This window comes from Staurois parvus, unplaced genomic scaffold, assembly GCF_062004578.1.
Source record: "Staurois parvus isolate SC_StPar_1 unplaced genomic scaffold, SC_StPar_1.0 ptg000607l, whole genome shotgun sequence".
NCBI classification, from domain to species: Eukaryota; Metazoa; Chordata; class Amphibia; order Anura; family Ranidae; genus Staurois; species Staurois parvus.
Genome location: NW_028318403.1, coordinates 2814513 through 2829987, shown reverse-complemented (window position 1 = coordinate 2829987; position 15475 = coordinate 2814513). Strand labels below are relative to the sequence as shown.

Below are 15475 nucleotides of genomic sequence, written 5' to 3'. Positions count from 1 at the left end.
TAGGGGATGTGTGTGCATCAACGTCCTACATCTCTGCCGGGGACTGGGCTGTGAACCGGCCTGTCAGGGAGTGTCAATGCTGACTGAATGAGAGAGACTGATAGAAATATATGATACGTGATGATCAGTACGGGGTCTCCGCATTTCATAAATCACGGCTTCTACAGTATGCCAAATATGAAGACGTCCTAGTCCTAGTGTAATATGCGAGAAACATAAATGTTACTTATCAATGGGAGCCTGGGGCTAGGGACACAACCGCCTGCATGGAATTAACTTCACATCGGAGGTCCATCATCACATCAGAGGTCCTCCCCTCCCCATCACATCAGAGGTCTTCCCTCCCCATCACATCAGAGGTCCATCATCACATCAGAGGTCCTCCCTCCCCATCACATCAGAGGTCTTCCCTCCCCATCACATCAGAGGTCCTCCCTCCCCATCACATCAGAGGTCCTCCCTCCCCATCACATCAGAGGTCCATCATCACATCAGAGGTCCATCATCACATCAGAGGACCTCCCTCCCCATCACATCAGAGGTCCTCCCTCCCCATCACATCAGAGGTCCTCCCTCCCATCACATCAGAGGTCCTCCCTCCCCATCACATCAGAGGTCCTCCCTCCCCATCACATCAGAGGTCCATCATCACATCAGAGGTCCATCATCACATCAGAGGACCTCCCTCCCATCACATCAGAGGTCCATCATCACATCAGAGGTCCTCCCTCCCCATCACATCAGAGGTCCTCCCTCCCCATCACATCAGAGGTCCTCCCTCCCATCACATCAGAGGTCCTCCCTCCCATCACATCAGAGGTCCTCCCTCCCCATCACATCAGAGGTCCTCCCTCCCCATCACATCAGAGGTCCATCATCACATCAGAGGTCCATCATCACATCAGAGGTCCTCCCTCCCATCACATCAGAGGTCCTCCCTCCCATCACATCAGAGGTCCATCATCACATCAGAGGTCCTCCCTCCCATCACATCAGAGGTCCTCCCTCCCCATCGCATCAGAGTTCCTCTTTCCCCACCACATCAGAGGTCCTCCCTCCCCATCACATGAAAAGTCCCCCATCACAGAGATCCCCTCATCACATCAGAGTCCTCCCTCTCCATCACATCAGAGGTCCTCCCAACACATTAGAGGTCCTCCCAACACATCAGAGGTCCTCCCATCACATCATAGGTACTCCCAACACAGAGGTCCCCCCCACCACATTATAAAATATAATTGTATACATATTCATATATCTAGACTGTATGTTTGCACATTTGTTGCACAATTTGCACATTTTCACCGTGTACGCGCCGCCCTATAGCAGGAATACAGCTACAGGGCAGCACGGGTGTGCAAAATCACGTACATATATGTGTGATTTTTCAGATCCTACCCGCGCCACCGTTTGTGTCCTTGGCTGTCAATCACCGGGTCCTGGCCGGTTATTTCTCGCCGGCACCTGTTGATCGCCAAGTATCTGCAACGGGGGCAGGGGCGGACTGACAACTCATGGGGCCCCAGGGCAATAGGGGATCATGGGGCCCCTATGTCATCGCCCACACCCAAAAAAGCCTATGAAAAAGCCAATGAAAGGTACCAGGGGCATCTCATGGGGCCCCCTACTGACACCGGGCCCTCGGGCAGTGCCCAAGTGCTCAAATGATCAGTCCACCCCTGAACGGGGGAGACACCTGTGTATAAACAGCACGGATCTCTCCCCTGTCAGCTACAGCACACTGCAAAGCAGTATGATTACAGTGTAAAGCACACACACAGCACACAGTAAAACAGCACACAGTTAACCCTTTGATCACCCCAGATGTTAACCCCTTCCTGCCCAGTGCCATTAGTACAGTGTCAGTGCTTTTTATTAGCACTGATTACTGTATTGGTGTCACTGGGGATGTCAGTGACACCAAGTCAGGTCCCCCAGTGTCAGAATGCCTGCCGCAGTCCCGCTATAAGTCGCTGATCGCCGCCATTACTAGTAAAAGAAAAATAAAATCCAGTATATGCACCGCTATTAGTAAACGCTATAACGTTCACGTAAACCAATTAATTTACACGTATTTGGGATTTTTTTTATCAAAGACATGTAGAAGAATGCATTTTGCCCTAAATATATGACGAAATTTGAATTTTAAATTTTTTTTACTGGACATGTTTAATAGCAAAAATTCCAAAATATTGTTTTTTTTCTCAAAATTGTCGGTCTCTTTTTTTGTTTATAGTGCAAAAAAATAAAAAACACACAGGCAAATACCACCGAAAAAGAAAGCTCTATTTGTGGAAAAAAAAGGACGTAAATTTAATTTGGGTGCAGCGTTGCATGACCGCGCAATTGTCAAAGTGATGCAGCGCCGTAACGCAAAAAATGGCCTGGTCAGGAGTAGCACGGTTCCTATTTTTTGACAACTCTCTTCCTGTTTTGGCTATAGGACAGGAAGTGAATGGAAATCTCCCCAATGGAATGCAGATGGCGAAAAAACCTGACAGGGGTTATAAACAAGGGCGGACTGACCATTTGGAAACTCGGGCACTGCCCGAGGGCCCGGGGTCAGTAGGAGGCTCCATGCAGGGGCGGACTGACAACTCATGGGGCCCCCGGGCAATAGGGGATCATTGGGCCCCTGTGTCCTTGCCCAAACTCACAAAAGACTATGAAAAAGGTACCAGGGGCATCTCATGGGGCCCCTTGCTGACCCCGGGCCATCGGGCAGTGCCTGAGTTCCCAAGTGGTCAGTCCGCCCCTGGCGCCATGAGATGCCCCTGGTACCTTTTTTCATAGGCTTTTTTGGGTTTGGGCAAGGACACAGGGGCCCCATGATCCCCTATTGCCCAGGGGCCCCATAAGTTGTCAGTCCGCCCTGCTTATAAACTTACATTACTCAAAAAAAATTGCCTTTAGTTCTACTTAAAAAGTAGATGTGTATTAATGGTGAAGGGATTCGAGTCACCGGGAGCACTGTGTAAATATCTGGGGAGGTTTGGGAACTATTACATGGCTCTATGAACAAAGCAAGCTTTGCTAACGCAGTATCTCCCTCTCCCTTCACTCTGAGGGATCTGTGTGTGAGGCGCCGAACTACATTTCCCGGCATCCTGAGCTCGCAGACCGGAAGTGTCTCATAGGTTGCTGTAGCAACAGAAGGGCGCCGTGAGAGCGGGCGGTGGTGAGGTGAGAAGGGAACGTTATAAATGTCCTGCATGGCTTCTATTAAAGAGCATTTCCCTCCATAATACCGGAATATGGACACCTTTCCCTGCCAGCCCGATCCTGTGTACACTCAGAGGGAGGACATGGAGAGCACATGCTGTGTAGTTTATAAGTACCTCTGAGGTGACAGGGTGACTGGTTGGAGTTTTTATTCTTTACTATTCAGGGCTCATTCACACCATGAGGTGAATCTGAGCAAGCGCTGTTTTTTGCGTGTCCCTGTGCAGCGCATTTTAGACAAGCCCTTTCATTTCGATGGGTTCTCTCTGTGTGAAATGTGTAAAAGCGCAGGCATTCATTTTAGATTGCGGTGCACTCAAACGCATGGGACTGTGGTAGCCTAAAATTTGGTCGGCGTGAAAACATCTGCATTTGCCAGATGCATGGGGTGCCATTAGGGCCGGTTCACACTAAGCCCTGATCTGAATCGCATAGGAACCCGCTGTGCGTTCTGGTGCGATTCATATTCTGGTCTATGCGGTGCAATTTCAATCCCATTCATATGAATGATCTGAAATCGCACCGCACCGTGCTAAAAGTACTGCATGCACTACTTATTTTAAGTGCACAGCAGCTGCATCGCAAGGTACTTTGTACCATGCAGTTTGATGCGGACAAACGCAATGCATTTACGACCTGTGTTCGGGGTGACGGTTACTTTAACTGACCCCCGCAGCAGATCGCAAGGGCATTGCAATCGGAATACGGTGCAAGAAGCTGCAGGGGAACGTGGCTGTCCCACACTGCATTCTAATGTGAATGAGGCAGCACAGTGGCTAAATGGTTAGCACTTCCACCAGGCAATACTAGGATCGTTGGTTCGAATCCCAACCACAGCACCTCCTACCTGGACTTTGCATGTATTCCCTGTGCCTGCGTGGGTTTACTCTGGGCACTCCGGTTTCCTCCCACACTCCAAAGACATGCTGGTAATACATTGATAATTTTGAGAAAAAAACAATATTTTTGATGTTTTGCTATTGGGCAGCACAGTGGCTAAATGGTTAGCACTTCCGCCTGGCAGTACTAAGGTTGTTGGTTCAAATCCCAACCACAGCACCACCTGCCTGGAGTTTGCATGTTCTCCCTGTGCCTGCGTGGGCTTCTTCCAGGTACTCCAGCTTCCTCCCACACTCCAAAGACATGCTGGTAGGTGAATTGGATTCTATCTAAATTGGCCCTAGTATGTATATGTATGAATGTGAGTTAGGGACCTTAGATTGTACACCCCTTGAGGGTTAGGGACTAATGTGAATGTTCAATATATATATATATATATATATATATATATATGTAAAGCACTGTGTAAATTGATGGTGCTATATAAGTACCTGTAATAGATAAAATAGTAACAAGCCTTTAAAGCGGTAGACAACCACCAAAAAAAAAAAAAAAACACGCAAAAAATGTCCCCTACGAAATGATAGCATAATGTCCTAGTATGCATCAAAAGACGTACCTTTGAACTAAGCCCTCCAGTGGTGCTCTTTCACTGCTGACAAGGCTTCCATCTTCACCCGGTCTTCTTTTCGGGTTTGTGGGCTTCAGCTGTTTGATTGGCCAAGCTGCCATGACGTCACTCCTGTAAGAGTCATGGCCGCGGAATGGGTTTCATTGAGAGTGCAGTGCACGTGCACTGGTGTTGTCACCAACTACTACTATAGTAAATATCTTCTAAATGGTGCACGTTTAGGAGATATTTACTGTACCTACTGGTAGGCCTTATCTTAGACTTGTCTGTAGGTACAAGTAAACAAGTTAGGTTCACTATCACTTTAAGAATGGATGGCACCAGTTGGCGTCTGCAGAAGGCGATGCGTTTTCAGGTAGCATGGGAAGATGCACAATTTTGCATGCACTTGGGAGATTTGGGAATCTTACTTGGGGTTTACTAGCCCTTAGGCTCCATGTACACGAGACGTTTGGAAAACACTTTTGAACAATGGAAACTGACTGGAAAACGTAAGTTAAAAAACATCTGTTTAGCCGCGTTTGCATACCGCGTTTATGCGTGTTTATGAGCGTTTGCGTTTAAAAGCGTTTTTTTAAGATAACCTCAGGAGACCTTCCAAAATACCCAGAATGCACTGAAAAACAGTAAAAAATGTACTATTTCAGACATTTTGAGAGAAATAGAGCAGAAGCAGAGAGCAGTATGTGTTGAGATTACCTATCTTTTCAGGTTGTATTCACTATGGATCCCATCATGAGCATAATTATATAATGAGCATAATGCAGCACTTTCTACCATTTTTTCCTTCACGCAAAACCTGGAGCTGATTGCGCTGGTGTACCGGGTCCATTTGAATACATGGAAAACACTTTGCATGCATTTCTGATGATGAAAAAAGGCTCTGGACAGCATCTGGACATGGAACAGTTAAACAACGCTTCTAAATGCAAACGTTTATAAACACAGCTGCGTTTACAAGTGTTTGGTGTTTGAAACACTGATAAAATCTACTGAACGCAAGTTTGGTGCGTTCAAAAAAAAGACTGTAAACTCAACTGCTGTAAACGACTATGTGTACATGGACACATAGGAAAACATTAGGGAGAGTTTAAGGGCTGCTGCAAAAACGCAGAAAAGCTCCTGAACATTCGTTTATCAGCTGCAGTGTACAAGAACCCTAAGACTAGATATTTGAGCTTAATAAGGCTGCTTTCACACTGATCCATTTTTCGTTTGTATTTGCGTTAAAAAAAGAGAGAGAATAACGCATGACCATTAAATCCTATGGAACTCTTCATGCGGTCCGTTGCTTTTTTCCTGCTTGCTGCATTTTTGGTGCATATTTGGTGTGGTAAAAAAAACGCACCTCCCTTTTGAATGAATTTAAAACTCATAAAAACTTCAGTGCTTACTATAATTTTGAGAGTCTCCTGAGTTGGAGATATACATTTTTGGTTGTGGGTTTAATACCGCTTTAAATAGATCAAGGCTTAATCTAATTTAGTGAGTATCGGGGTGTCAGTGTCAGTTAGGCTGCCTTCACACTGATTTGTTTTTCTTCCACTTTTGTGTTAAAAAAGAAAAAGTGGAAGAAAAACGCCTGACCGTGTTTTCCTACAGAACTCTTCACACTCCATTGTAGGTCCAGTGCATTTTTATTTTCAAATCTTACTTGCTGCATTTTTGGTGCAGGTTTGGTGAAATCAATGGAAAACATAGCAAAAATGCACCTGCTTTGCATTTTTGGTGCATTTTCTGAGTCACACGTCCTGTAAAAAAAAACGCATGCAAAACCAGTACAAAAGTGGCAAAAAGATGTATTTTTGCCACAGATCACTATGAATGTAGCCTAAGCTCTGGTTCACACTGAATACAACTTTGAAATCATGCAACCTCATTTGAAGTCACATGTCAGGTGCGACTTGTAAGATATCTGTGCGGCTTCATGCACAGATATCAAATCAAGTTGCACCAGAAATCGACAAAACTAGTGCAGAAACTACTTTTTTGAATTTGTGCAACTCTGACTAAGCTTTTCGTGGGCAGGGGTATAGCCTCATGTATGAACAAATGCATGTTATGCTTTTTTTCAGTAAAGTAGGGGAAGACTAGAACCCTCTGTTAATTTTTTTATTACTTAAAATACAAAATAGGCAGCACTATATTGCCAAAAGCATTGGGACACCCCTCCAAATTCTTGGACTCAGGTGTACCAATCACCTCGATGGCCACAGATGTATAAAATCAAGCCCCTAGGCATGCAGACTAATTCTACAAACATTTGTGAAAGAATGGGTCACTCTCAGGAGCTCAGTGAATTCAAGAGAGGTACTGTGATAGGTTGCCATCTGTGCAATAAGTCCATCCAGGACATTTCCTGGCTACTAAATATTCCACGGTCAACTGTTAGTAGTATTATAACAAAGTGGAAGCAACGGGGAACAACAACAACTCCACGAAGTGGTAGACCACATACAAATGACAGAGCGGGGTCAGCGTCAATAGCTAAAGACCTCCAAACTTCGTGTGGCCTTCAGATTAGCACAACAACAGTAATGGGTTTCCATGGCCGAGCAGCTGCATCCACGTCTTACATCACCAAGTGCAATGCAAAGCATCAGATACAGTGGCGTAAAGCACGCCGCCACTGGACTCTAGAGCACTGAAGATGTGTTCTTTAGAGTGACAAATCCGCTTCTCTGTCTGGCAATCCGATGGACATGTCTGGGTTTGGCAGTTGCCAAGAGAACGGTATCTGACTGCATTGTGCAAAGTGTAAAGTTTGGTGGGAGATTATGGTGTGGGTTTTTTTTTTTTTTTTTCTGAGGGGTTGGGCTTGGCCCCTTAGTTCCAGGAAATTCTTAAGGCGTCAGCATACCAAGACATTTTGGACAATTTCATAATCCCAACTTTGTGGGAAGAGTTTGGGGATGGCCCCTTCCTGTTCCAACATGACTGCGCACCAGCGCACAAAGCAATGTCCATAAAGACATAGATGAGTGAGTTTGGGGTGGAGGAACATGACTGGCCTGCACAGAGTCCTGACCTCAACCCAATAGAACACCTTTGAGATGAATTAGAGCGGAGACTGCGAGCCAGGCTTTTTTGTCCAACATCAGTGCCTGACTTCACAAATGCACATTCAATGGTCAGACATTCCCATAGACATCCTCCTAAACCTTGTGGACAGCCTTCCCAGAAGAGTTGAAGTTGTTATAGCTGCAAAGGGTGCGCCAACTCAATATTGAACCCTATGGACTAAGACTGGGATGCCATTAAAGTTCATGTGCGTGTAAAGGCAGGCCGACCAATACTTTTAGCAATATAGTGTATATTTAAATACCCTTTATAATGACCAACTGTAAATTTTAAATAATCAAAATTCTAATTCCTTGTGAAACTAAACCTATATATAAAAAACTGAATTTCCAGTGCACTGTTATATAAATGAGCTCCTCTCTTCACAATCCTCCCTGCAGTCTCACACAACACCAAGACCACCACCTATGGAATGACACCAGAATCTAAGATCTTCAAATGAAAGTACGGTCTTATAACACAATCTGGTGTATAAATTCAACCATAGATATCCACAAAGATAAGTAGCTCACATCTCCCAAATTGCATCCCCCGCCAGGTAAATATCACTTAAATAAAATAAAACCATATAGTGTGATAGCATATAATTAGTTTAAGAGACATATATACAATATATATGTGTATGTTGTAGATATGTCTCTTAAACGCTCTCATATGCTACATATACGCCTGATATTCCTCCATCAGAATGTCCCTCAAATGTAGGGACAGGAAACACCAGAGATGCAGTGTGATGACATAACTTGACCTTTCCTACGCGTTTCAGGATCTTTGTATCCTTTTTTTAATGAAAATTTTGTTATTTCACTGTATTCAAAATCATCTCTTGGCACCATCTTAATCTTGGACTAGCCATACACTTATAGATTTCACTAGATTCCTCTATCCATGCTAAACAGCTGCCCATACACTGAGTGAATTTCCTCTGGTTCCTAAAGAGCTGGCCACAATTTGATCAATGGGTGGCCTTCAAACTAACATCCTTACATTGAAAAGTCGAAGGGGCCAGGTGGAAAATTGTTGGGTGAACAGATGCAAGCACTGCTCAGGTATTCGGACATTTGGCGCCTCTGACTGTGAATGCAGCAGCTACAGCATGAGATTCGCAAATCCGTGCTGTTTAGCATGGGTGGAAGAAACTGGTATATTTCTTTTGTTCAGTCTGCAATCTAAATGGAAAAAAATCTCTAGGTCAACCATTTTCAACCAGGGTGCTTTCACGTTTCTTAAAGGGTACATTGGCAAAATGCCTAAAAATTGCCCAAAAATTGTATACAAGCCAGTGGGTGGAAGAAGCTTTTTTAGTTACACAAAGCCACAGGTTTTCATTATGCGGTATTGATACCTTCTATCTGCTGGCATTCTAACAACCAGTGATGTCATTGGTTGACAAGGAGGACACTGGGCCCCTGCACACCATCCTTATTGGACCTTTTTTTTTACATTTTAGGATGGGGTGTCTCGGTGCAGAATTTAAAGGGTGCGTTGACTAAATAAAAGTTGAGAACACTGCTCTAGTTGTACAGCCAGCTTTAGTTTGCAAATGGTTAATAAACATTCTTAGTAGATCAATGTAAAGACACGTCATCTGTATGGTGACTACACTTCCAGTACAACATATTATTAAAGTTTATTACTCTTTTATGAGAACTAAACCCAACAATTTATAGTTAGTGTTAGCCAGGTAAGAATATTTGATGAAATGTACAGTCAAAATGATGAATTCTGACATAACTCTATGGACATGTGTCCTTTCTCAGTCTATTAATCTTACAAATATTGCTAACAAAGCTTTCACAATTTAATTGACTTTGGGTGTTTTATTGATCCTGACACTTTTTCTAATACGTTTTTGATATTCAGTCATCAAATGATCTATACAGAAAGAGCCATTGTTTAAATCAGACCTACTCAAACTTGTCCTTCTGCCTCCCCCAGCAATGCATGTTGTGTGGATATCCAGATGAAATCTGTCATACCAAATAGCACGTGAAATCTGTCTACCAAATAATTTTCCTAAGAGGAAAACCAAAAAACATGCATTGTGAGGCTGGCTATAATGTATCGGCTCTTTTCATTCAACCAGCGTGTTGAGCAAAAAAAAAACTGACCCAATTTGAGTCCCCCCCCCCCCCCCCTTCTGACAGAATACACTGACCAGCTCTGCATTCTATTGTCTGCAGTGCTGAACGAGACTGAATATACTGTCCAGTGAACCGGCCGAATTTCGATCCATGTATGGCCAGCTTTAGTGAGGTCCAGGAATGTACATGCATACTTGAGAACCAGTACAATTTACTTTATTACAGGTACTTATATAACGCTGTTAGTTTTACACCACACTTTACGTATATATTGTACATTCAGTCCCTGTCCTCAAGGAGCTTACATTCTAAGGTCCCTAACCCCCGGTTCACATATATGTGAGGGCCGTGTTTTGCACGGGCACGAGAGCCCATTCATTTGAATGGACTCCTGTGCCCGTGACATGCAGGAAGGAAGTCCCTGCACTTCTTTGGAAAATGCAGCCGCATGGGAACCTCGGTTCCCAGTACGGTTGCGTTTTCCAGTGCGGGCGGCGTGCCATTAAAACTAATGGCACCCGCACTTCACTGTGCGGGTGGTGCGGCTGCATGGATTTTTGTGCGGATCTGCAGCGGCACCACCCACACTGATGTGAACCTAGGGTAACTCACATTCATACATACACATACTAGGGCCAATTTAGACAGGAGCCAATTAACCTACCAGTATGTCTTTGAAGTGTGGGAGGAAACCCCATGCAGGCACAGGGAGAACATGCAAACTTTAGGCAGGTAGTGCCATGGTTGAGATTTGAACTGATGACCCTAGTGCTGCTAGGCAGAAGTGCTGACCACTTCGCCACACAATTTCTGTGTGACTGTCCTGGGCTTTGGCCTATCAGGAGCAGCAACTGTAGTATTGTACAGTGTGGATGAAGCCGAGTGTATAAAACCTGAAAGCTGGACAGGTTATGTAGCATAGCTGCTATATGCCGACTACACACAAATCTATCTCTCAACCCCTCGCCTCACCCCCTCAGTCTCCACCCGAATCACAAACCTACTGAACGACATATCAGACTGGATGTCGCTCCACTTCCTTAAACTGAACCTCTCCAAAACCGAGCTCCTAGTCTTCCGCTCGAGCCCGCACACCCCCCCCCCCCCACTGACTTCTCCATCAGGTCCAACAATGCCACCATCAGGCCCGCTCCACAGGCCAGAGTACTTGGTGTCATTCTGGACTCCAACCTATCCTTCCAGCCCCAAGTCCAATCATTAACAAACTCATGCAGACTCCACCTCCGCAACATCGCCAAAATCTGCACGTTCCTAACCCCAGAAACCACTAAACAGCTCATCCACTCCCTCATCATATCACGACTCGATTACTGCAACTCCCTCCTCACTGGCCTGCCTCGCCACAGGCTATCCCCACTTCAGTCGATCCTGACTACGGCAGCCAGACTCATTCACCTTACCAACCGCTCCGTTTCCACCACCCCCCTCTGCCAATCCCTCCACTGGCTTCCGATTGCGCAACGGATCAAATTCAAAATCCTAATACTGATGTACAAAGCTGTCCACCATACTGCCCCAAATTACATCACTGACCTAATATCCAAGTACCACCCAACACGCACACTCCGCTCCTCACAAGACCTCCTTCTCTCTAGTTCCCTGGTCTCCTCCTCCCATGCCCGCCTCCAGGATTTCTCCAGGGTGTCACCCATCCTCTGGAACTCCCTGCCCCAACCCATCAGACTATCACCTACTCTCCTCTCCTTTAGGCGCACCCTGAAAACCCATCTCTTCAGGGAAGCCTACCCCACCCCCTGCTAACTTGCCGACCTCCTCCACTCTTCCTACCACTCCATCCCCCACAGCTATCTCCTCCTGTACCACTATCCTCTCCCTTCTAGGTTGCAAGCTCCAAGGAGCAGGGCCCTCGAACCCCTCGTGTATCGCATTGTATTGTTACTGTACTGTCGCATGTTCTGTCCCCCTTTGTAATGTACAGCGCTGAGTGAACTGTTGGCGCTTTATAAATACTGTATAATAATAATATATGCACAAAGTTTCAGCAGGACTCCATAGAAATTTTAATTTGGGAAATTGGGGACTACAGAGACAGAAATGATTGGAGTGGATGTAGGGGCATTGATTGCATAGGGGTTGTGGATAGGGATGCATTGTCTGTAGGGACCTTACTTTGGAGCTGTGGGGAGAATCATTTGTGAGGGCTTTAATTTCTAAAGGGCTGTAGGGGGCATCAGACAATGAGCATTTATTTTTAGTAGGGCTTTGGGTGGTTTCATATGTGGGGGACATTGCTTAGAAATTAATCTGTAGGGAGCATCAGGTGAGAATAGTCATTTGTAGCAGAGTTGAGAAGCCCTTTTGATGTGGGTGCGTTTATTGGTAAAGGGGCTCTGGAGAGTATAGGATGTGGGGATGTTCATTTGTAAAAGTGGTGTGGAGCTTCAGATTTTGGGGCATTCATTTGCAAAGGAACTCTGGAGACATTCATTTGTAAGGGGGCTCTAGGTTACATCCAATGTGGGGATATTCATTTGTAAAGGAGCTTTGGGGACAATATATGTGCAAAAGCATCATATTCAGGGGGCATTTATTTGTAAGGGGGGTGCATCATATATGAAGGCATTCATTTGTAAGGGAGTTGTGCAGAGCATCAGCGAGGGCAGCTATTTGTAAAGGAGCTCCAGGGTGCATCATATGCAGGGGGCATTCATTTGTAAGGGGGGGCATCATATATGCAGGTATTCTTTTGTAAGGAAGTTGTGAAGAGCGTCTTATTTGGGGTCAGTTATTTAGAAGGAAACCGTTTATGGCATTCATTTTTAAGGGAGCAGTTGTAGAGGTGTTCATTTGCAAGAAGGCTGGGGGTGGGGGTGGGTGATCAAATGTGTGAGAATTTATTTGTAGGGGGACTACAGGGAGTATTGGTTTTAGAGTGATTCATTTGTAGGTTTGCTGTTTAACTCTCATGTACACTGGGCATTTAACCCCTGTGCCTCAGATTCTGGCATTTTCATGCAGGCTTAGAGCACAGGGTGCATTGCACAGTCCCACTGCCAGCAGCCTGTAAACGTTTACCAGAGGCTAAAAATCCTGCAGCTGGATGCTGTACCGAGTGGTACTGGTGTTTAGGGCCATATGTGCCTGGGAACCAATGCCAGGAACACCAGAAGTCGGCGTCCCTGAGAACTAACAGCCCTAAACATATGCAGCCAGTACAAGTCCAAACTGCTTGTTTGTTTTGAGATCTGTTGCGTTGTACATTCTGATCAATCCTAGAATTTAATATTATTTCTAGTGTGTTTCTCCCTTGAAAGATAATTTTGAAAAATGAAATGTATTTGCCAAAATTATATCAAGCATATGTAGAAATAAACCTGGTTCCCTGTCATATACCCCATCTGCTTCTTAGTTATTGGCATGCTACTAGCTTTTTTGCTTGCTTACATTATGGTTCCAGACAAACTGTAGCAAGCATACTTGTATCTCATATGGCCACATAATGTAATTATATTCTAAAAAATAAACGAGTGTCTTTGTCTCTAGCTGAGGGGTACATACAAAAAGAAATATCTACTTCAGTGACTGTCTGCTCTTCCTTAACGTGTCGTGGCTGGGGTTGCATGGACCAGTATAACAAGTTTATAGTAAGTGATGCAGTGTGGGCTCTGCTTTTATGTGAATCGTGCTGTCAAAATAAGGTAGTGGAACAGGTGAACATGACATTCACAATATCAATGATTGTAAAATCACCTAGATTTAAAAGAGAAGTGCGGGATCTAAAAAACCAAAACAATCATACTGCCCTGTGTGGCTACAGCATCGATCCAATGCTGCAGCTGTCCTCCTCCGGCTCTAAGACTGAGAACTGAGCGATCACTTGACTGATAACCACTCAGTTATCAGTGTTCACTGAGCAAAGAGCAGTGACTATCAGTCACCAGCTCTCTGCTCTACTCCTCTAGTGCTCCCAGGATCGTCGGCTGTGCACGGGGGGGGGAAAGGCTGACTCAGGCTGTCAGCTGCATGCCAGTCAAGCATCTTGGTGGATCCTGACATTATTGTAAGGATCCCTGCAGAGCCTGCACAGGCTCAATGAGATCAGTCGACAGCAGGCTTTAGCCTGCTGTCGGCTGAATCACAGGAGTGCAGAAATAAATGTACTCCTGTAACCTACAAACTTACTGGCAGAGATAAAGAGGGCCCTTATGTCGCAGCAGCATTTTTGTCCCCAACATCTACTTATTCACATTCCCAGAATCCCTCTTTTTCACTATTCCCTGTTGTCTTTGTCAAGTATGAGTTCAGGCGTATTTAAACCCAAAAACAATTTTAATATATTCCTGCTTACTAGCCTTTACGTTTGGTGGGTGGCTGCACTAGATTTTGTTCAGGCTAAGAACATTTTCAACAACTACCGAAACATACCCGTTAATCTGGCCATAAATACCGTGCCCTTGACATTATCTTTGAGCATAACAGAATGAATAAGCAATGATATCTTTATCATGTATACTACTGGTCCTGTCAACTGCCATGTAATGGAGATGAATAGAGATGAGCGAATCGAAGTAGGCGAAGTGGAATTCGAGTCGAATATTGGAAAATTTTTCCTAAAATGGCGGCGGACATGTGCGGCGACGGAGCGGGGATGTCTGGGAAGGCGGGCAGACAAGGCGCGCTGACCCATAATGCATTCCTTAATGACATGTGATCGCATTAGCCAATCAGCAGCCAGGCAGCCAGCACTGTGTAATGGTCGAGCTATAAATAGCGGCCATTTTAGAATTCTTCATTTGCCTCCAGTCATTCAAGAGAGGCAGACCGCTCTGTATTAGGGACAGAGTTAGGGCCACAGAAACGTTACTTGGGGACAGAGAAACGTTACTTAGGGACAGAGAAGCATTACTCAGGGACACAGAATTGTTAATGAGGGCCACAGAATCGTTACTTAGGGCCAAAGAAACGCTAGTTAGGGCCACAGAATTGTTACTCAGGGACAGACAGAATTGTTACTGAGTGCCAGAGAATTGTTACTTAGGGCCACAGAAACGTTAGTTAGGGCCACAGAATTGTTACTCAGGGACAGACACAGAATTGTTACTGAGGGCCACAGAACTGTTACTTAGGGCCACAGAAACGTTATTAGGGCCACAGAATTGTTACTCAGGGACAGACAGAATTGTTACTGAGTGCCAGAGAATTGTTACTTAGGGCCACAGAAACGTTAGTTAGGGCCACAGAATTGTTACTCAGGGACAGACACAGAATTGTTACTGAGGGCCACAGAACTGTTACTGAGGGCCACAGAAACGTTAGTTAGGGCCACAGAATTGTTACTCAGGGACAGACACAGAATTGTTACTGAGGGCCACAGAACTGTTACTTAGGGCCACAGAAACGTTAGTTAGGGCCACAGAATTGTTACTCAGGGACAGACACAGAATTGTTACTGAGGGCCACAGAATTGTTACTTAGGGCCACAGAATTGTTACTCAGGGAAAGACAGAATTGTTACTGAGTGCCAGAGAATTGTTACTTAGGGCCACAGAAACGTTACTCAGGGACACAGAATTGTTACTGAGGGCCACAGAACTGTTACTTAGGGCCACAGAAACATTAGGGCCACAGAATTGTT

At 45.0% G+C, this 15475-nt stretch overlaps 1 protein-coding gene across 2 annotated transcripts in view; it reads left to right on the top strand.

Moving 5' to 3' along the window:
• LOC149449707 (uncharacterized) overlaps positions 1 to 15475 on the top strand; it is a 402043-nt gene that overhangs the window by 74 nt on the left and 386494 nt on the right. Inside the window, exon 1 of one of the 2 annotated variants that reach the window (XM_089692869.1) lies at positions 3140 to 3183. The exons of the other annotated variant lie outside the window; for it this stretch is intronic. The gene's annotated coding sequence lies outside the window, so the exon portion shown is untranslated. Of the gene's footprint in view, positions 1 to 3139; positions 3184 to 15475 lie in introns of those variants that run through there. 2 annotated transcript variants of the gene reach the window in all.